A 22,858-nucleotide genomic window follows, 5' to 3' on the forward strand; every position below is an offset into this window, starting at 1 on the left:
GGCTTTATAGAGTAGAGAGTTGAATTATGCCATAAAGAGCAGAAATTGAGTAAGGAGAGGTGAATAGACCTAGACCAAGGACTTCAAGACAGAAAAAGAGAGAAAATGTAAGATGGTGTGTGAAAACATGTCTTAGCGTAGTATAAATCACACCAGTTAGAAAATGTGATTGTTTTGTAAACAGATAAAAATTCCAAGTGTTTTTATTAGGGTAGATACAATGGGGTCATGATTAAATGTCTTGCCATTGAGCAAACTGGGTTTAGATTTGCTCCCAAAAGGAACACCAGGCAACTGATGAGTTCTGAGACAAGTAATGCCATGTCAACAAATGACCTCCTGTCTCTCTCATTGTTCTTTTTCAAAGGGTGGGTAATAATTCATGAAGACTCCAACAGTAATTTGAGTAAATTATTATATCATCTTCACTTCCTTGTTATGGCTCATTAGTTTCTGCAAACAGATCAGTATACGACTTACCTCCAATTTGCTTATGCGGATTCCTTCTCACAGAATGCCCTTGCTACTTTGCAAACTTTGTGATAACCTACTCATCATTCAGAAGCAGCTGTGTGTGGCCTTCTTCAGGAAACCTTTGATGATTCAGGGGTCCTGTGTAGACTCGTTAGACTGGGGAGCTGCCTCTCCTTTAAGTTTCCTATAAACCTGCACTAACTGTTCCCATGGCGCCTGCAAATGTGGTTACATGCCACGATTTATAGTCTTCTTCCGGTTCGGCCGAAGACTTTGATAACAGATACATTTTACTCATCTGCTATTATATTTTTATTTAAGTTTTCCCAGCTTTATTGAGATATAATTGACTTAAGACTGTGTAAGGGTTTTTTTGTTTTGTTTTGTTTTGTTTTGGGGGGGCGGTAATTCGGTGTATGTATTTATTTATTTATTTAATGGAGGTGCTGGGGATTGAACCCAGGACCTTATGCATGCTGAGCCCAAGCTCTACCAGTGAGCTATACCCTCCCCCTGGATTGTGTAAGTTTAAGGTATGCAAGGTGTTGATTTGATATGCTTACATTTTGCAAAATGATGACTACCACTATGTTAGTAATGCATCATGCCCACACAAGTACCTTTTTTTGTGATTAGAACATTTAAGGTCTATTCTCTTAGCAACGTTTAAGTATATAATACATACTATTAACTATAGTCACCATGCTTTACATTAGATCTCGGGACTTTTATAACTAGAAGTCTGTACTCTTTCACCAACCTCTCCCCTTCTTCCTGACCTCCAGCCTTTGGTGAGCACCGTTCTACTCACTGTTTCTATCAGTTTGCCTTTTTTAGATTCCATCTATGCATGATATAGTGTGATATTTGTCTTTCTGTGTCTGACTTGTTTCACTTAGCATAATGCCCTCAAGGTCCATTCATATTGTTGTAAATGACAAGACGTCCTTCTTTCTCATGGCTCAATAATATTTTGTGTATATGTAAATAATATCATATACATCCACACTAAATTTCCATTACACACACACACACACAGATATATATATATATATATATATATATCTCACATATCCTTTATCCATTCCTCTATTAATGGACCCTTATGTTGTTTCCATATCTTGGCTATTGTGAATAATGCTGCAGTGAACATGGGAGTGCAGGTATCACCTCACACATTTTAGGATGACTGCCATCAAATGACAAGAGATATGACAAGTGTTGGCAAGGATGTAGAGACAAGGGAACTCTTTTGCACTGTTAGAGGGAATATAAATTGGTATAGTCACTGTGGAAAACAGTCTGGAGGCGCCTCAAAATATTAATAGTAGAACTCCCATATGATCCAGCGGTCTCACTTCTGGGTATATAACCAAAAGAAGTGAAAACAGTATTTATTAATATATTTTTCATCTTTTAATCTTTTTAATTAGACCTTTAGATGCATGGGTGTTGGTCAATCATAATCTTGACATCCTTTCCTCATCTGGTTCACCTTCCAGTTCTGAGTCTTAACAGAGGGCTGGAATATAAACCACAGAGGGTGTATTCCATGAGTTTAAGCTCTCTGGGCGAATGCATACCCTGTCAAGCAGAATTTCAAGATAACCTCCATGACCTTTGCTCCCTGGTGTTACTCCCATATTGATTTTGATTTTTATGCCAAGGGGAATTATTCTAGTGGACCTAATCTAGTCACATGAGTCTGTTACCAGTGGAGCTTTCTTCCACTGATGGCAAAAGAGGAAGCCAGAGAGATTTCAAGAGTGAGATGGACTCAGACACTCTGCTTCTGGTTTGAAGATGGAGAAAGTCTCATGGAAAGGAATATGGGTCGGTCTCTGGGAGAAGAGAGTGGTCCACAGCCAGCAGCCCACAGTGCATTGGGGATCTCGACTTATAGCTACAGGGAAATAGATTCTCTCAAAACTCTGAATGAGCTTGAAAGTGAATTCTTCTCCGGAGCCTTTCAATCAGAGCCTGGTCTAGAGGGTGTCTCAATTTGGCTGTGTAAGGAGCTGATCAGAGACCCCAGCCAATCCCACACAGTATCTGACTTACCGAACTGCGAGAGAATGCGTGAGTGTTGTTTTGAAGCTTCTATGTCTGTGGTAATTTGTTACACAGCAATAGAAAATGAACATGCACAAAAAACCACTTTTTCCTTTTCCTTTTACAACAATGCCACAAGTAATGTACTATGGGCACACTATTAATAAATTGATATAAATAAATAAGACAGCTATTATTATGGCCTATGAAGAACTGAGTTTTCCATGATTGCAGGAATTAACTTCTGATTTATGGGAAGTGTCGGATTTTAAAAGGTAGTTGTATTCTTGCTTCAAGAATGGTATTAGCAGAGAGTGATTTTATCCTGGTTCAGGCTGGACTACATCTATCCTTCTGAGATAGGAGATCCTTCTTTCTTAACAGGGAATAAAATTTTTAGCACTGACATGTGCCTGACTGGAGGAACAAATAAAGACAGAGGATCTTATGTGGCAGATATCAGAAGTCAGATCAGGTGTACATTATCAAAAATCAGGGCACCAAACTATGAAAGTAACAGGCACAGGCTGGCAGAAATTAGGTGGTCAAAGCTTAAGAGTTTATAGGAACTAAAATGAAGGATGTTAAAGGAGAACATTTCCTATCCTCCAGAAAGTTTAACAAAAATCTTTGATCCATCTTTCCCAGACGTCCCCAAAAGGCAAGCATTGAGCTTGCATTAAACTCAAAGTTTTCTTTAAGCCTAGTTAGGCAAGGAATTGAAAAAGGAGCTGCTAAGAGTTTGGGGTTTCAGGAATCATAGCGGTGTCTATCATAAGTGAATAGAGAAGAAAAAAAACAGAGAAATGGTAAAGATGGGATTTATGACAGGAGAGAAGTATGACAAAGATGGATATTCAGATTGTACAGAGTAAATTCCTTATCTAGTTTGAAGAGACATGGACCACCATCCACAGAGGGTGAGATGCATAGAGCCATCAAACATCCGAAGTACTGGAAGTACTGTTTGGGGAAGCTACTCTGTCTACCTCAGACAGGTCAGCCAGAGATATTTTTGGATAATATAGAGCCTTGAAATGAAATCAAACTTCAGAGGAGGGAAATACTCCTTTGGTCACAAAATGCCTGTATTGTTTTTTCACACATACCTGGTGGGGGCGGGAGAGAAGAGGAGGGCGGGGAGGAGGAGAAGGAGAGAAACAGGGGGAGGGAGAGGGAAAGAGAAACAAACCATGCTAATTAGAGCAGTAGTAGACTTTCATCGTGTGAGAAGTTTGTTTTCTTTGGAAGAAAATGAATACTTGCTGCATAGAGGTGTTAACACAGGAGGAAAAGAGCCTTGGTTATGGTTCGTGAATAAAATGAACTGCATTTTGAGCTGTCATTCCCTATTTCACAGGACTGGAATCCAAACCGATGTGTAGCCCCTTGGCTTAGACAAAGCCCTATTAACATCAGGCTAAAGCAAAGACAGCTAAACGTAAAAACTATACAAAGTACAAGGATGTAAAAACCCCTTTCTTATGAGGGGGTGAACTGCCGTTTCATGAAGGAGGAGGATGAGGACATCAAATCAGAGAGCGGGTGGGAGCATTGCTTTACAGAAGAATTATGAGAGAATTCAAATGTCATTAGGATTGTGGCTCATATATGCTCTGAAGAGTTACTCTGCTCTAAACACATTTGGTGGCAGGTAGCATTTACAAAGAGAAAGCTGAGCAACTAAAACCAGGCTCAAAAAGATTTCTACTTCCCAGGACAAAAACAAAACAAAACAAAACAAACAAAAAAACAAAAAAACAAAACAAAGAGATGAATAGAGCTGCAGGGAGTGGCAGCTAGGAGTCCAGCTCCTGAGGAGTAACAGGAATGAAAATTGCTAAAAGGAGGTGGAGACTAGCAGCCATTAAGCTATAGAGGAACTCTGGGGGAATTAGAAAAAGTTCTCCCCGTAGGTGTAAGTTTGGTTGGAGGATGGGGGTTGGTAGTCTTTTACGAGGTGAAAAAAATTATTTTCTCTAGGTAGCTACAGGGCTTGAAGGTTTTGTTCCATTCCCCAAATGTATGACCATTAAAGGTGTTCATGGTGGCCTGGCTGGGGGAAAAATGCACTGTAACACCTGTCTTGGGGTTCAGGTTTATGTGGGGACACAGGATTAAAGAGGAGAAGAACAGAGACACAACTTGTTAATCAGGACCTGAGCAAAGCTGCCTGCTGCCTCTGGACTGGCCCGTCCCCATGTCCAATGTCCGCTTGAGGGCAGGAACCACAACCTGTTATTATGACAGTTCTACACGGAGGACCCAGGGGCAGGGCTCAGACAACCACCAATGTCCTAGTCAAGGAGCAGTAAGCCAGAGGAAGACAGATAATCGACAATGGAACTAATAAGCCTTCTATAAAATATGTTGGCAAATTTAATAAATTACTGACTTAAAAAAAGAAAAGAAAGACTATTATGTGTGGCTTAAAATAAAGGTGAATTTCAACATCAAGCCAAAAGGCCACAACTGTGGAGGAGGAGTGACCAACAGTTAATGCTGGCTAAGTTCCTAGTGGGTTGAAAATTTAACGTCAGCCAGTAGAAAAGTTGGAAATGTAGTTTGAAGTTTCTCTACAAGCAGAGTTAAAGGAAGGGGGAAAATAGAAAACCTTGTGAATTCAGGCATTGACCAAGTGAAGGATGGAAATGATGGGAAGATAGTGAATCATAAGGATTGTTATTTCAGTCAGATTCATGAGTGTTTTGCTGTGCTAAAATGTGACCTCCAAACCCAGGTAGCTTGGGACTTTAAAGGTGGGTTTTTTTCTCCCATTATATGTCTGCCATGGGCTGAGCTTGGATTGTCTCCATGTAATCTTCACTCTGGGACTCAGAGTGATGGAAGAGCTTCTATCTTCTATCGAGTCTTGCGACAGGGAAAGAAGAGATCGTGGCCAATCACACTGTGGTCCACAGTGCTTCTGCTCAGAGATCATGGCTGTTACTTTCACTCAGATTTCACTGGGGAAACCAAGGCACTCGGTGAGACTGATGCTAGTGGAACTAGAGAGTATAATCTCGAAGGAAGATGCACCAAGGGGAGGAACACTGCAAGAAGAGGTAGCAGTGATTTAAAAATTGTTATACTGGTCAAGAGAAAACACACAATATTACAATGTAAATGAGTCAAAGTATAGCAACAAGCACAATAAAAGTAACCAGATGAAAATCTAGTCAAAAATAGGATTTTAAAATCTTGTTAAAAATCATGGAACTATAGCCACTTAAAAAAAAATCCTAAGACAAAAGGAGGCAGAAAGTCTAATCAAATAACACATATCAAGAAATTACCAAATGAAAGCTGCTGTAGTAGAAGTAATAACAGATAAAAAATAATTTATCAGTAAATTTTAATAGAAATAAAGTCACTAAAGAAAATACTTATGAAGAATACATAAAAATCACCAACTTCTTAAAATAGCACCCAAAGTAATAAAATACCTAGGAATAAATCTAACCAAGGAGGTGAAAGAATTATACACAGAAAACTTAAACCATTGATGATGGAAATTAAAGAAGACTTTAAAAAATGGAAAGATACCCCATGCTCTTGGATTGGAGGAATCAATATTGTTAAAATGGTCACACTTCCCAAGGCAATCTACAGATTTAATGCAATCCCTATCCAATTACCCAGGACATATTTCACAGAACTAGAAAAAATCATAATAAAATTCATATGGAACCATCAAAGACCTAGAATTGCCAAAGCATTACTGAAGAAAAAGAGAGAGGCTGGAGGAATAACTCTCCCAGACTTCAGACAATACTATAGAGCTACAGTCATCAAGACAGCATGGTATTGGTACAAAAATAGACATATAGACCAATGGAACAGAATAGAGAGCCCAGAAATGAACCCACAAACTTTTGGTCAACTCATCTTCAACAAAGGAGGCAAGAATATACAATGGAATAAAGACAGTCTTTTCAGCAAATGATGTTGGGAAAACTGGACAGCAGCATGTAAAGCAATGAAGCTACAACACTCCCTTATACCATACACAAAAATAAACTCAAAATGGATCAAAGACTTAAACATAAGACAAGATACAATAAACCTCCTAGAAGAAAATATAGGCAAAACATTATCTGACATACATCTCAAAAATGTTCTCCTAGAACAGTCTACTCAAGCAATAGAAATAAAAGCAAGAATAAACAAATGGGACCTAATGAAACTGGCAAGCTTCTGCACAACAAAGGAAACCATAAGTAAAACAAAATGACAACCTACAGAATGGGGGAAAATTTTTGCAAATGAAACCGTCAAAGGTTTGATCTCCAGAATATATAAGCAGCTCATATGACTTAATAAGAAGCAACCAAACAACCCAACCCAAAAATGGGCAGAAGACCTAAACAAGCAATTCTCCAAGGAAGAAATACAAATGATCAAAAGGCACATGAAAAAATGCTCAATATCACTAATTATCAGAAAAAATGCAAATCAAAACTACAATGAGGTATGACCTCACACCAGTCAGAATGGCCATCATTCAAAAATCCACAAATGACAAATGCTGGAGATGCTGTGGAGAAAAGTGAACCCTCCTACACTGCTGGTGGGAATGCAGTTTGGTGCAGCCACTGTGAAAAACAGTATGGAGATTCCTCAAAAGACTAGGAATGGACTGTATGACCCAGGAATCCCGCTCCTTGGCATATATCCAGAAGGAACCCTACTTCAGGATGACCACCTGCACCCCAATGTTTGTAGCAGCACTATTTACAATAGCCAAGACATGGAGACAGCCTAAATGTCCATCAACAGATGACTGGATAAAGAAGAGGTGGTATATTGATACAATGGAATACTATTCGGCCATAAAAACCGACAACATAATGCCATTTGCAGCAACATGGATTTTCCTGGAGAATGTCATTCTAAGTGAAGTAAGCCAGAAAGAGAAAGAAAAATACCATATGAGATCGCTCATGTGTGGAATCTAAAAAACAAACAAACAAACAAAGCATAAATACAAAACAGAAACACTCATAGACATAGAATAGAAATTTGTGGTTGCCAAGGGGGCAGAGGGTGGGAAGGGATAGATGGGATTTCAAAATTGTAGAATAGATAAACAAGATTATACTGTATAGCACAGGGACATATACACAAGCTCTTATGGTAGCTCACAGAGAAAAAAATGTGACAATGAATATATATATGTTCACGTATAACTGAAAAATTTTGCTTTACACTGGAATTTGACACAACATTGTAAAATGATTATAAATCAATAAAAAATGTTAAAAAAAAAAAAACCCACCAACTTCTGCACCTAAAAGCAGAGCTTCAAAAATATAAGTTAAAAAAAAGTCAAAGCAGTAAATGGAAACCAACAGAATTTGCAAACGTAGATTTCAGTCTCTCTCAGAAGCTGATGATTGCACGAAAATTTGGTACAATAAGTAAAATTAAAAACATTTGCTTACATACATGTAGATAAATGTCTACATAGATTTAAATAACCCTCCACCTAACCAATTAGATTATTCAGTCAAAGATACATTGAAATTTATAAACACTGGCCCCAAACTAAACCAAAGTGAAAATCCAAGTAAATTTCAAAGAACATTATAACAATATAATATGATCTCGAACCTCAGTATGATTAAATTGAGGAACAAATGTTAAAAGTTTGTAAATCTATCTATAAATAAATATATAAATTAAATATATTAGAATTAATTGTAAATAACAATGGTTGCATAGCAAAAGAAAAAAAGATGAGTAAAGTGATCTTTGGGGCAAATGTTTGAAGAGAAGATTTACAGGAAAAGACAAAGTCTTAAAAAATGAGATCTCTTTTCACATGCATTCATTCGTCTAAGAGCCCTATAATTCCAGGTATTAGAGTCCTGGGGCAAGGGAGCCCTCGTCCGTGGATAATGGGACTGTAACTTAGCGTCACCCCCAACACCCCACAATCCGGATATAAAGCCGTGAGAACCTCTTACACAGTCACCCAGCCAGACGTCTGAAATAATTTTCTCTTCAGGATTATCCGAAATAATAAAAAAGTCACAAAGAAAACAGAATGCCTTCTAACTGAGGAATTTAGAAATATTATGAAATGCTCATGAAGTATTTATGCTAATCAGCAATTGAAATTAATGAACTAGAGCTACATGAACCGAGTGTAGAAAATTATGGAACCATGTGCAGTGAAAATACACACGTTGTGGAATAATAAGCACTACAGTGTGGGAACATCTATAAAAATGACTAAATTATGCAAGCAGGATTGTTGATTGTACATACGCATTCATGGATTAAAACACAACAAATTAATAGCAGTTACATTTTTCACGACTAGGGGAGGGGATGTGTTTAGGGAATTATACTGAGATGGCTACAACTATACACAGAAATTTTGTTTCCTATAAAGTTAAAGAAAATAAAAATATTTTAAGCAAATATAAGAACATATTAAGGTTATTAACCTGGTTGGAGGGCACATGGTGGGTTCTCATCTTAGTCTCTTGGATTTTCTGTAGGAGTAAAGTATCTCATGGTTAAGATGAAGAAAAATGACTAAAGGCATACTGGAAGATGAAGAGAAGGGTAAACTCGGAGGCCATGGCCCTGGTGCCCCTTATGCGTTCTGACCAAGTGATCATAACCGCCTGTCCTCTGTCCTCTGTCATGGCTGAATCAAACTTGAGTCACACTTCTCTCCTCCACACAGGCCCCCAGGTTTCTCTCTTTCCCCCAGTCTGAGAAAACACTAAAGTGCAGACATCTCTGAGCCCTTCACAGCTCATCATGAGAACTGGCAGCCCACAGCGAGAAACATCTTCTATCTGTCCACTCATCAACTCATTTGCCCTGTTTCTCCTTTAAATTCCTGCTAGCCCTGCTTACCCCTCCCTATAAAAGCTGTTTTCTTTTTGATTTTGAGATACTTGCGGATCCTGAGATTAGAGAGTTCCCTCTATTCCACTAGTCTTTGAATGAATTCTCTACTTATCTAAATCTGGCTTTGTTTTTATTTGACATTTTTAAGGGAACCAGGAAATTGGATGTGGTAGCAAGCCCTGGTACATGGACTTGGCCTTGCTTTAGGATGCTTACTACTTAAATGATCATTCAGGTTACTTTTATGGAAGCAAAGTGCAGTCATTTTTAAAAACCATGTGAATAGATTACAGACATGAAAAGCTATTTTTTTTCTTCATTGTTTCTTCCAAGATAAGACGACCATACATTCTGGTGTGTCTGGGACAGTTACACTACAATACTTGACACCTCTGGTGGATCAGTTAACCCTTGTTAATTAATTGTAACCACCTCTCACTCTTACTTTCAAAGGGGCCCTAGTTTTGATGACAAATTATGCAGTCAACTTAAAGGTATTTAGATGTTAGATGTTTAGATCTGAGCAGATTCTACAACCTACAAAATAATTTTCAAGGTAAAAAATTAAAAACAAAAGACCGGAAAAAAAAAAACAAAGTCAAGCTTGCAGGGAGGGTATAGCTCAGTGGTAGAGTGTGTACTTAGCATGCTCGAGGTCTTGGGTTCAATTCCCAGTACCTCCATTAAAACAAACAAACAAACAAACAAACAGACAGACAGACAAACTACCCTCCCCCACATACAACAAACAAAACAAACAAACAAAAAAAAAGAGAAAAAAAAACAACTCAGGCTTATAGAGGACAAATTGGTGGTTGCCGGAGAGAGGTAGTGGTTGGGTAAAATGGATGAAGCGAGTCAAAAGGTACAAACTTCCAGTTATAAACTAAATAAGTCCTGGGGATGTAATACACAGCGTGGAGACTATAGTTAATAATACTGTATTGCATGTTTGAAAGTTGCTAAGGGAGTAGATCTTAAAAGTTCTGATCACAAGAGATGATGAGAAGAATTTTAACTACGTTGGTAATGGATGTTAACTAGACTTACTGTGGCAACCACCTTGCAATATATACGAATATCAAATCATTACATTGTACATCTGAAACTGATATAATGTTATACGTCAACTATACCACAATAAAGAATAAAAGTAAGTAAATATAAACAATGCAGAAGACAGCTCTAATGCAGTGCCTGCCTCCTCTCCTGTCTTCAGCTGTAGCTTGGAAATTCCCCAGGGGTAAAGGCTAGGGTGCTCTCTCTCACTTCCCCTCCCTTTTATTTCTGCTGTGTTGGAGTAAGAAAGAAGAGGGAAAACTGGCCAAGGTCAAGTACTAGTCAACGCTTTTGTCGTCTGCTTTTGGCTGTGGTTGTTTCTTTGGGTGAGACTTACCTGGCATGGAAGTCTAGTCCAGCTCCCTTGTCAGCCCCTAGGGTATGTTCTTCATGGATTCTCTGCTTGGACAGGACAGGACAGTGCCACCAAGACACAGTTTCTTGAAGTGAAAAATGCCTTCTGGTTAGAGATCTTTAAATGGCGGTTGAGGGGCAGGGGTAGCAGAACAGTTTAATCACCTCTGAATAATTCTTGAAGAGGTTTTCAAGTCCCCAGGTACCACTCTCTGTAGTTTGGAGGATACTGGAAACTTGTCTGCCTTCCTATTTCACTTCAGGGAAACAGGTGCTGTCCACCTGAACATCCTGATACCAGCCATGACTGGGTGTCAGACCGAGACAGAGAAGCTGGTTCAGGACCACCTGCTAGATCCTGCAGCCATCATGGTGTTGAGGTTTGCCTGGCACAGCCTCTGTGGGCGACCAGGTGGTGGAACTGACCGATCAACTGCTAGTCTAGCAAACAGGAGGCTCTGACTCTACTCCTGTCCCGATATGGAGGAATAGCCTCTCTTTCAGAAGAGGAAGAAGGGCCCATGCAGAGCTTAAAAATGTAAACTCAAAAATCTGTCTAGATGTTAATTAAAAGCAAGTTTTAGTTTACCTGTCTTTTTGGTTTTTTAAAAATGCTTTTATGACTCTTCACTAATGTAAATAGAAGAGAGCTGACTATTTCTTCAGTTTCTCAGATAAGCACACATCTGAATAAAATGAATAGTTATTTGGTTAGCTATTTGGACAGGAAATGCCCATTTGTTTTATTGGGTAAATGACTTGGGAGAATACATGGTAATCTTTACTATCCCACCAGCTAGCAAGAAAAAGTCACCCTTAACGTCTGGCGATCTCTGCTGTGTTTGGAGTCAGCTGTGGGAAAAATACATTGGGCAAAGGTAATGCGTTCCTTTTATCTCCGTGCAATGACTCTTCTTGGTGGGTTCTGATTCTTAAGGGCCAAAGAGACCTGACTGGAGGGTACTGGCATCTTACTTGGTAGTTTAACTTTCTTCCTAAAATTACAAAAAGAACAAAATAGTGCAATAAAAGCGTAGAGTTAATATCCCTAGATATATAGAAAGTGTGTGACTACCCCAGCTGATAAGTATGATTTTGATCCTGTTGATAATTTGTTTTTAAACTAGAATCTATTGACTAATCATGGTTTTAATACTCATCTTTAATCAAAATATATCAATTAATGATAATCAGTCATTTTAATAAATATATATATAACTATATATATATACATGTAGTTTTCAGGAAACTGACCATAAACATACCATGTAAGAACCTAAACACTGTGCAGAGATAGAGCATGCTTATTGTTTGCTAAAAGATTAAATCATCATCTTAAATTTCATTGCTCAATTATATATCCACTATAAAGAGTAATAATGTCAATGGGATTTTTCTGATCCTGGTAAAAATATGTATTTGAATAAATGAAAATATTTCTTAACATCAAGAGAGGTTTTGAAATATGTATGTTTTAATGCTATCCTACATTCTCCGACAGAAAATTTCATTCTATATTTTTCCATAATAAAAGTAATATTTAAATGAATCATAACCAATATTAAACATATACACTCATGCATTTATAGATTCATGTATACTGTATATGCAAATGAATACAGGAATAAACTCGAGTGCATTTAAAAGTGTACTTTTATAGGGGTGAGGGTAAGCTCAGTGGTAGAGTGCATGCCCCGCATGCACAAAGTCCTGGGTTCAATCCCCAGGACCTCCATTAAAAATAAATACATAAACTTCATTACCCCCCCAAAAAAAGAAAAAAAAATGTATTTTTATAGAAAATCTTAACACTGCTCCTTGAGTTTAAATGAAGGACCTTCTTTTGAGAATGGTGCGCTTTGTGGACTTTCAGGAAAAAATCATTCCCAACACTATACAACGCAATACTTAGGACAGTAACGATAACGGAGAACAGATGCAGAAATTCTGTGTGGAAGAAGCATGGGAGGGTGAGCATGTTCAGTCTTCTCATTTGTGTGATAAGTAGCTGTTTGAACTGTCTTTTTTGGACAGTGCTTTAGATTGTTGTAAAGTAAGGGCAGATGGAAGTAAGTGGCTGGATTTCTTCCATTTCCCCAACCACAGCATAGACCGTTGGAAGGCTAGTGCGCCCTGCATCTCCTCCGGACGCTGCAATCACCCAGGCGAAGATTAGTATTCAGCACCCGTTCCGCCGCGGCGGCGGCTGCAGTGCCTACACTTAGAAATGCCTGGGTTTATCCTCATTTATTAATTACTTGATCGATAAGCTCTGTACATGGTGACCATGATTATCGCAGAAGGTCACGGGAGTAAAGGAGAGTGAGGTCCCCGGGCGATGAGGCCCGGGCACACGTCCATTCATCTCAAGCGACATGACAAGGCGCTGTTTTTTATTTCTGCCTTGAATTTCAAATTAACAGTCAGCTGAAAAGACTCTGTTGAAGAATGAATCCGTAATAAAGGGATTTACTTCTCTTCCCTGCCCGTTGTTTCGTTGCTGCCATTGATATTGATTAATGGGATATGCATACCTTAAGGGAACCCTGCTGCTCTGAGTGTCTTCTCCCCGGTGTGTGTCAGGATCATGTTAATGCCTTGCATTTCTCAACACTCAGGAGCCAATCAAGTGTTTTAGAAACTGTGTGTTTTATGTAGAGGAAAGTCAAGAAAGCAGAGTGAAAAACAATGCATCTGTGTGTTCCCACTTGTGGAAAAATAATTCGAGGTGCACTGTTTTTCACTCTGCTGTCTGATTTTCTCTATATAGAACACAAACTGAAATGCTTGATTCTTTTTAAATGTTGACAAATGCAGGATAGATAGATAGATAGATAGATAGATAGATAGATAGATAGATGGATTTGGATTATATTGCTTATATTCTAAAAGGTTACACAGGGATCATTCATTATCATCATTACTAGTTTGTGCTGTTTTATTTGGTTCATTTTTAGATAGCTTTTTGATGTATAATTTACATATACTAAAATGTATGAATTTCAGGGCACAATTTTATGAATGTTGTCAGTCTACCACAATTTGAGTGTGGGATCAAACCACCAAAATCATGACATAGAGCTAAACTATTCAATACAGTAGCAATCAGGTACATGTGGTGATTGAGCATTGGAAATACTAGTTTAACACAAAGAATAACATTGTAGATGTATTGGGTAACATAAAATATATGCTGTTATCAAAGTTAATAATACTTTTTTCTTTTACTTTTTGAAGTATGCCTACTAGAATTTTTAAAATCACTATGTGGCTTGTATTTTATTCCCCATCACAAAGCATAGAATGGAACATTTTCATCAACACCAAAGTTTCCTCACACTGCGTTTCATTGACTCCTCCTACCCCATCCTCACTCCCTGACAACCACAAATTTATTCACTGTATCTAGTTTTGACTTTTCTCATATGATTGTTTGCAATTTATATATCTTGTAGTCTAAACTATGTATTTTAATCCATTTTTAGAATTGCAAGATTCTTTATCTTTCTTTATTTAGCAAATATTTTCTACCGTTCTATGACTTGTCTGTTTACCCTTAAAGAGTCAACATTTTGATTTTCATGAATTTTAATCTATCTTTTTGTGGCTTATCATTTTATTAGTCTAAGAAAACAAATATATTTTCTATGATTTCATTAAGAACTTTTATTCTCTGTGCTTTTACAATTAAGACTTCACACATTATTGAAAACTCAGTTGATCAAATATACGTAGGTCACTTTTGATTCTCTCTTGATTACCGTGGTTTAGAGTTAAAGTCAGGTATTTAAAGTCTTCCAATTTTATTCGTATTTTCAAAACTGTGTTTGGCTAGTACAGTGATCTACACTTCCATAAAATTTTAGCATAAGCTGGTAAGTTTTAATGGAAGTTCTTACTAGAATCTGCACTGAGTTTCTAGATCAGTGGTGAGAACTAACATTTTAACAATGTGCAGTGCAACTATCCCTGCCATCTAAACTCAGAACATTCCCTCCCACCAAAAAAAAAAAAAAAAAAATCCTGTACTTGTAGTCAGTCATCCAGTCCCTCTAACGGTAACCCATAACAGTCGCTAATTTACTTTATGTCTCCATGGATTCGCATATTCTAGACTTTTTTTTAATACCTGGAATCTTGGCATATTATTTAAAAAGTTCATCCATGTGGATGCATATATGACTATCATTATTGTTTCAGCTGACTAATGTTCCATTGCATGGATGTACCACATTTTATTTATCCATCAATCAATTGATGGACATTTGGATGGTTTCATATTTTTGGTTATGATGTATAATGCTGATATGAACCTTCACATACAACTTTTTGTGTAGACATGTATGTTTAACTCTTAAGTATATGCTTATCAGTAGACTTGCTGGGTCACATGGTAACTCAATCTTTAACTTTCTGAGGAGCTGCCAACCTGATGTCCAAAGTAGATGTGCCATTTTGTAGCCCCCTCCCCCCAGCTATGTCTGATAGTTCTGATTTCTCTAAGTCCTCCCAACATTTGTTGTTGTTTGTCATTTATTACAACCATTTTAGAGAAGGCAAAATAATATTTCATTGTGATTTTGATTCTTGTTTGACTAATGAGTAATGATATTGAGAATCTTTTCGTGGACCTGTGGGCTGTTAATTTTTTTCCCAGTGTTGTTATAGTTTTAACAAAGGAATGGCATTTAGAAGGACCTTCCTCCATCAACACTTCTCATTGCACCTTAGCATTATTTTCTAGTTTTCAGCATATAGGTCTTCATTTTTTTTAAACTTATTTTTAAGCATTTTATAATTTTGATGCTGTATTTTAATTCTATTATATTTGACACTATAATAAATTGTTTCTAATTCCAGTTTCCAATTGTGCATTGCTGCTACATAGAAAACGCATTATGCTTTTGTGTATGAATCTTATATCCTGTGACCTAAATTATATCCTGTGATCTAAATTTATTTACTAATTTTAGAAGGATTTTTATAGATAGGCTTTTAAAACTCACTATCATATCATCTGCAGAGAATAGCAGTTTTACTTTATCTTTTAAAATCCATATGATTTTTATTTCTTTTTCTTGCCTCATTTTATTGGCCAGGACCTCCAGTTGTAATAGTGAATTAAGTGGACATATTTCCTGTTCCAAATATTAGGGGAAAAGAATTCAGTCTTACCACTGAGTCTGATGTCAGCTCTATATTTTTTAAAGATGTCTTTGATAGGTTGAGGAAATTACTTCCTCTTCCAAGTTTTCTGAGAGTTTTATTAGAAACGTGTGTCCAATTTTGTTAAATGCGCTTTTTCTTTTTGCGTCTTTTGAGATGATTATGAAGGTTTGCTGATTGATTTTGTTTTCCTGGCTATGTATTGTATATTCTAGGTTCTTTGTAGGTCTGAGTACTTTTGAATGGATCCAGATGTCAATTTGAACTAGATGGATGTTGGATTTTGTCATAGAACTTTAAATATTATAATCTTTAATTTGTACACAGTGAAGTGACTTGGAATTAGTTTGATATTTTTGAATTTTTTTAAATAAACCTTTTCCAGGATGGGTCCAGAGAAACTTGTATTTACTAAAGTGATGCCCTGTGTCTTACGTGTTCTCTCTACTCTGCTTCCCAGGCCAGTGTAAATTGTTCTACCATTTTCCGATGATTCTTTCCCCAGTTTCAGATAGTTGAATTTCACACATGCAACTGATCAATATTCGGCCATAGCTTTAAGGATCTCCCTCTCTCTCTCTCTCCATTCAACTTTCTCTTCTCTGATGCCCTGCTCTGCAAATTCTAGCTGTTCTTGGGCTCTCTGACCTTTGGTCTTTTCCCCTCTGCTCAGATAGTTTGTGGTGTTCTGTTTAGTCTCCCATTCCACTCTTTGGTCTAGAAAATGGAGTCTAAGCAATAAACTGGGGAAATTGTTATGTTCACTTTGATATTTTTCCCTTTCTCAGAGGTCACAGTCATACATCATGTCTGTCCATATCTGAAAACTGTCGTTTATATGTTTTGCTATTTTATAATATATGAGTGTAAATCTAGTCTCTGTCTTCCACAGCCAAGTGGGATAAATGTCTTTGATTGTGCTTTTAACCATCTTTTTCTAAATGATGTGACTCAGATTTACTTTATGGTTATGAAATTCCTGTACCCTAAAAAGATTAACAGTAATATTTACCCCAAATTCTCAAGTTGATTTTAAATTACGTCTGACTTTCAAGAACTGTGTAACACGTCATCTAAAGTAAAGGTGATGGAGCAAAAAGTGGGTTGAAAATGAGGGTTATGTTAGCCAAGGAAAACTGGATGCTAAATTTCTTGAAAGCTTTGATGACATTGCTGAAGAAGTCAGGAACTAAAAATAGAAGTTTAGCTGATGATTTAGGAAAAGAAATTGAGAAGGCTGAATGAAAACACTTAAACAGAAATTCAGGAAAAATTAATAAAAGGATTAACAGGGATAAATAACCTAGTTCAAGAAATATGTTTAAAATTGTTGCTTTTATTCTGCACAGCAAAGGATACCATAAGTAAAACAAAATGACAACCTACAGAATGGGGGAAAATTTTTGCAAGTGAAACTGACAAAGGCTTGATCTCCAGAATATATAAGCAGCTTATACGACTTAATAAGAAAAAAACAACCCAATCCAAAAATGGGCAGAAGACCTAAACAATCAATTCTCCAAGGAAGAAATACAAATGATCAAAAGGCACATGAAAAAATGCTCAATATCACTAATTTTCAGAGAAATGCAAATCAAAACTATGATGAGATATCACCTCACACCAGTCAGAATGGCCATCATTCAAAAGTCCACAAATGACAAATGCTGGAGATGCTGTGGAGAAAAGTGAACCCTCCTACGCTGCTGGGGGTAATGCAGTTTGGTGCAGCCACTGTGGAAACAGTATGGAGATTCCTCAAAAGACTAGGAATAGACTTACCATATGACCCTGGAATCCCACTCCAGGGCACACATCCAGAAGGAACCCTACTTCAAAAAGACACCTGCAACCCAGTGTTCGCAGAAGCACTATTTACAATAGCCAAGATATGGAAATAGCCTAAATGTCCATCAACAGATGACTGGATAAAAAAGAGGTGGTATATTGATACAATGGAATACTATTCAGCCATAAAAACTGACAATACAATGCCATTTGCAGCAACATGGATGTTCCTGGAGAATGTCATTCTAAGTGAAGTAAGCCAGAAAGAGAAAGAAAAATACCATATGAGACCACTCATATGTGGAATCTAAAAAAAAAAAAAAAAAAAAAGAACATAAATACAAAACAGAAACAGACTCATAGACATAGAATACAAACTTGTGGTTGCCAAGGGGGCAGGGGGTGGGAAGGGACAGACTGGGATTTCAAAATTTGTAGATACTGACAGGCATATGCGAGAATAGATAAACAAGATTATACTGTATAGCACAGGGAAATATAAAGAAGGTCTTGTGGTAGCTCACAGTGAAAAAAAAAATGTGACAATGAATATATGTATGTTCATGCATAATTGAACAATTGTGCTCTACACTGGAATTTGACACAACATTGTAAAATGACTATAACTCAATAAAAAATGTTAAAAAATCGTAAATAAAGAAAATTGTTGCCTTTAAATATTGCAGAAACTTCAACAGTTAAAACTTTTGAAATGTATCCATTTAGAAATATAAAGATGATGCATAACTCTGCAAAAATGCAAATGAATAAATGAAGTAGTTACTATATCCCGTCTTTGTGGAATTGTGTTTATCTGGATTGAACCTTTAATATACACCTGTCAATGCAAATAGGAGACTAGCGTTGACTATAAATATTTAAATGGTATCTGCTTTCTGAGACAGAGTGAACAATTTACATTGCAGCGTTATGGACATTCCTTATTTAGGAAGTGCAAGGTGAAGATGAAAGGGTGTGTTTCAGAAGGAAAGCAAATTCACCTCCTAGGGCAACGTCTGCTACTGTCCTGTGATGTGTTGTACGCGGATGTTATCTACAGTTTTTGGTATTCCCTGTTGTTGAAGCATGGACACATTTCTTTATTTCCTCATCTCATCACACATTTCATCTCCAAGTTTTCACCATGCTTTAATTACTTATTGGAAAAGAGTCAATACCATAGGAAGCTGATTTCACAGTTTTAGGAAAATAAAGTAGAAAATACAGTACTCTGCACTGCACAGCAGGACAATTTGAGATTTTTAGATTTCTATTTCTTCCGAAATTGCACCATTCAATGCAGAAAAGTAGCTTAAGTACAAGGCTTAATGCTATCAATGCAAGAAGTGCTTAGCAAATACTTGTTGAGTTGAATATTCAACTAGAGGCAATGGTATACAATGAATTAGGTTCAGGGTTAGAAGACAGTTTGATTCCAACTGCAGTTGTAAGTTGATGGGGGACTTGAAAAGTTAACTTGTCTGCACCATAGTGGTTTTTTGCTTTTATTTATGTTTTGTCTCCAGTATAAAGAAACTGACTTGAATCACCTCTAAGATTTTATTTACATCATTGTAGGAATTCAAGAATCGGCACCTTTTACGTGTCTAAACATTTTTATGTGTCAGCAGGCATCCCTTTAAAACAGGACAAGTCTCTTGCCCCAACCACACCTACAAAGACTACTTCTCTTAGAAATTTTTGAAAGTCTTTGAAGGTTATTTCTTTGCAATCCGCAGTTTTCCCCCCTTGCCCGTTCCGACTCTCCATGCCGAGGTGCCAATGCTGTCGTGTGTTTGACCTAAAATTTCACCGGTGATATTTCCATTAGTTGACTGAGCTACCGCTTTCAGGTCTCCTGAGTCTAGTGCTCCTAGCAGCCCAGGAAATTTTTAGCGAGGCATTTATTTTAGTATTTCTCTGTTGGGGGAGGTCATCGAGAAGACATGATCACCCGTTGACCCTCAAACTGGACCCGGGCAATCTGAGATCCTTGCCTGCTCCCCTGCCTTTGGAATGTACCTTCTACTTTCCTTCCCTGACCTAGAAGCTGCGTCAGAAACACAGCCTTGAGGAAGTGATGCTGGGACCATCTGAACAGAATACACGACTGACCCAGGTAAGGCCTCTATGTAAACTTTTAAGATTGTTGCAGGAGGATGTAGAGATCTACCGTTCTTGCATCCACCCAAGACAAGCCTCCTTTGTATAAAGTTCCCTTGCTTATTAAACCTGCCGCCTGCCAGTCTGGAGTGACCTGCCTCTCTCTTTGGTCTCCCTTTGCCCTGTGTGTATGAGGGCCAGTTTGCAAACCAACAGTCTCACTTTTGCTAATTTCTTTTAGTATTTCTTTCTTTCTCTTTTTAAGTTGAAGTACAGTCAGTTTAGAATGTTGTGTTTATTTCTAGTGTGCAGCATAATGGTTCAGTCATACATATACATACAGATATTCATTTTTATATTCTTTTTCATTTTAGGTTACCACAAGATATTGAATATAGTTCCCTGTGCTATGCAGTATAAAGTTGTTGTTATCTATTATGTATTTAGTGCTTAGTATCTGCAAATCTTTTAGTATTTCTGAGATAAAATTTTCTTCCCCATAGGACTCATAAATCTTTGCTGAGACAATCAGAATGACAAAACCACTCCCAGAATCATCTTCTGCCATATTAGAGGACTCCTCAGATCCTCATACTTAAATAACCATGAAGGGTCTGCTTTGCTAGCTTCCCAGACCTGCCCATGAGTCTGTATCCCTGGGTGAGCAGAACTCAGACTCAAGTCAGACACTGTGCTAAAGGTAAGCTCAGAGCAGACCGGGCCTTCACATTTGGTGAAATATAACTTCCAAATAATTTTCAAAGTGCATGGAGATTTGACAAGATGGGTGATAACTTAATTAGCAACAACTGAACTATTTTCATTCTCTGAGTCACATAAGGGATGACCTTTCAGTTTACAGCTTTGCACTGGCCTTTTCAACTGCAGAAGCTTATATATTATGTGATCTTTAGCAGCTTTGAAGACAGGCATTCTCAGAGGAATGAGGAGGGGTGGAAGTAGCAGGTGCTTTGTTATTCATGGCGGTAGACTTGCTACAAATCACAGAGCTAGTGGCGTGGTGTGAAAATCTAAATGACCGAAACCTGCCCTGTTCTAAATAACATATGCAAATTCACATTATCAGCTTTAAAGTTCTATAAAATGGTTGTTTTTAAAATGATAATTGTTTTTTACTGCTAAAATAAAAGCCCGTAATCAAAAGTGCCAGATGTCGCATGAACTCTTCAAAGATGATCTCCCTGATTTTGATTAATGTATAGAAGTTTATTTGCATGTCTTAACCAAGGGCATATGAGGGAATTGTCTGACAGAGTGCTGACTTGAGATACTTACAAAATTTTTAGTATTTATTTATGTATTTAAAGTTTATTAATTTTTTTTTCACCTAATCTCCAAACTCTATTTCTGTGTTAATTATATTCTTTTAAGTATTTGGCTGGGTGAAATTTTTACATGACTATTTTAGTCCCATTGGAAAAGGAGTCAAATGTTCTTATTTTCATCTTTGGGAAAATTAATTAATATCCAAAAACATAATTATTGTGCTTTATGTTGCAAGGACATTATGTTCAAAGAGAAACGGAGATTTTAGTTTGTAAATTTAACTCTATAAGACTGTAAAGGACATCATATTATTTGTAAAGTAAACTTAACAGTCACTCTTTTCTAGTCCCTTGATAAATGTCTACAAAAGCAGATTTAAAAAAAAAAGACTTTCTTGGTAATTACTATACATCTAAGTAAATGTAGAGAAACAATTAGCACAGAAAGCGCCTTCCTTTGTATAGAGTTTATTTTTCTCTTAGAAAATGGATAATTCACCTATTGTTGCAATGAAAATCCTCTGCTTGTTAAACATCATAATACCAACAGCGCTTCCAAATCTGTGGAAAAGGAGCAACAAGACTTCTTTGTGGTGCTCAGCAAACAACAGGCATGTTTGGAATGCGATATGGAGAAAATATATGTGAGGATGACTTTGCTTTATGATTGTGGGAAACAGGTTTTCAGATAAACATTCTGTAATAGAAACACAAATGAGACAAGTGTGTTTACGTTAAATTAATTATTAAAAAGAAGAAAAATTCAGGGTTGCTGCATTTAAAAAAGTTATATATAGCTATATATTATATGAAAATTATACATACATAAGGCACACATATATATATACACACTAACTATATATATAATATATATACACACACACACACACACATATATATACACACCCTAACTAAATAATTCAGAATAAGTGATTAAGAAAGAACATGCTTTGGTATAGGATAAGAAGTCCTAAATTATCCATTTGGCTGTCTACAGTGATTGAATTACCTTGAAATTAAAAATGAAAAAGGAGGTTGTATGTTTAGTACCCCATGTATACTTAATGTTCAAGTAAGGTAGAATGGAGATATTTTCAAATCCAATTCTAAATAGATTAAAAATAGACAGATTTGCTGAATTGAGGTTCAGAATTACTAGAATTGTTAAAAACAAAAAGCACTTTGGGTCCTTTAAAATCTAAAACATGCTTATTCACCTGTACACTTTTGCTTTTAATTTGCAAAACCGTATTTTTGAAGGAAATTTAATCTTCTAATTTCTCACTTATTTCCACTGACATTAAGATGTTTATTTTGAAAAGTTAATTTGAATTTCAAGAACCCTTTTGAACAGTCTAATTTGAGGTTCTATGAAGAATCTTTTATTTTTTTAAACCACTTTCCTAAGAGCAGTATATTGTGTTCTTGCCAAGCACAAGTGACCTTGAACATAAAAACAATTCCACATTTAGTTGGAAGAATTCAACTACAAATACTTTTTAAGTCACTTTTAAAGCTGGTAAAATATTTTCTGCAGCCTAGAAACATCACTGTTGATGGTGAGGAAACATACAAGATTTTCAGCGAGGTGGTGGAATCCGGTACCGCAGCGTTACCGATAAACAATGCTCATAGTCGTTAAAAAGAAGACAACACTTCATATTTGATTATATGGAGCATTTTTGCTTTGACCATCTCACATTTTA

General features: G+C 36.9%; 1 long non-coding RNA gene across 1 annotated transcript; it reads left to right on the forward strand.

The window, feature by feature from the left end:
- The first annotated feature begins 3,147 nt into the window (after positions 1-3,147).
- LOC116664374 lies at positions 3,148-11,500 on the forward strand. Its single transcript, XR_004320887.1, has 3 exons — positions 3,148-3,293; positions 10,221-10,224; positions 11,489-11,500. It is a non-coding gene; the product is annotated as an uncharacterized LOC116664374 (long non-coding RNA).
- Positions 11,501-22,858: the final 11,358 nt, after the last annotated feature.

The sequence above is a fragment of the Camelus ferus genome, chromosome 6, assembly GCF_009834535.1.
Source record: "Camelus ferus isolate YT-003-E chromosome 6, BCGSAC_Cfer_1.0, whole genome shotgun sequence".
Classification (NCBI taxonomy): domain Eukaryota; kingdom Metazoa; phylum Chordata; class Mammalia; order Artiodactyla; family Camelidae; genus Camelus; species Camelus ferus.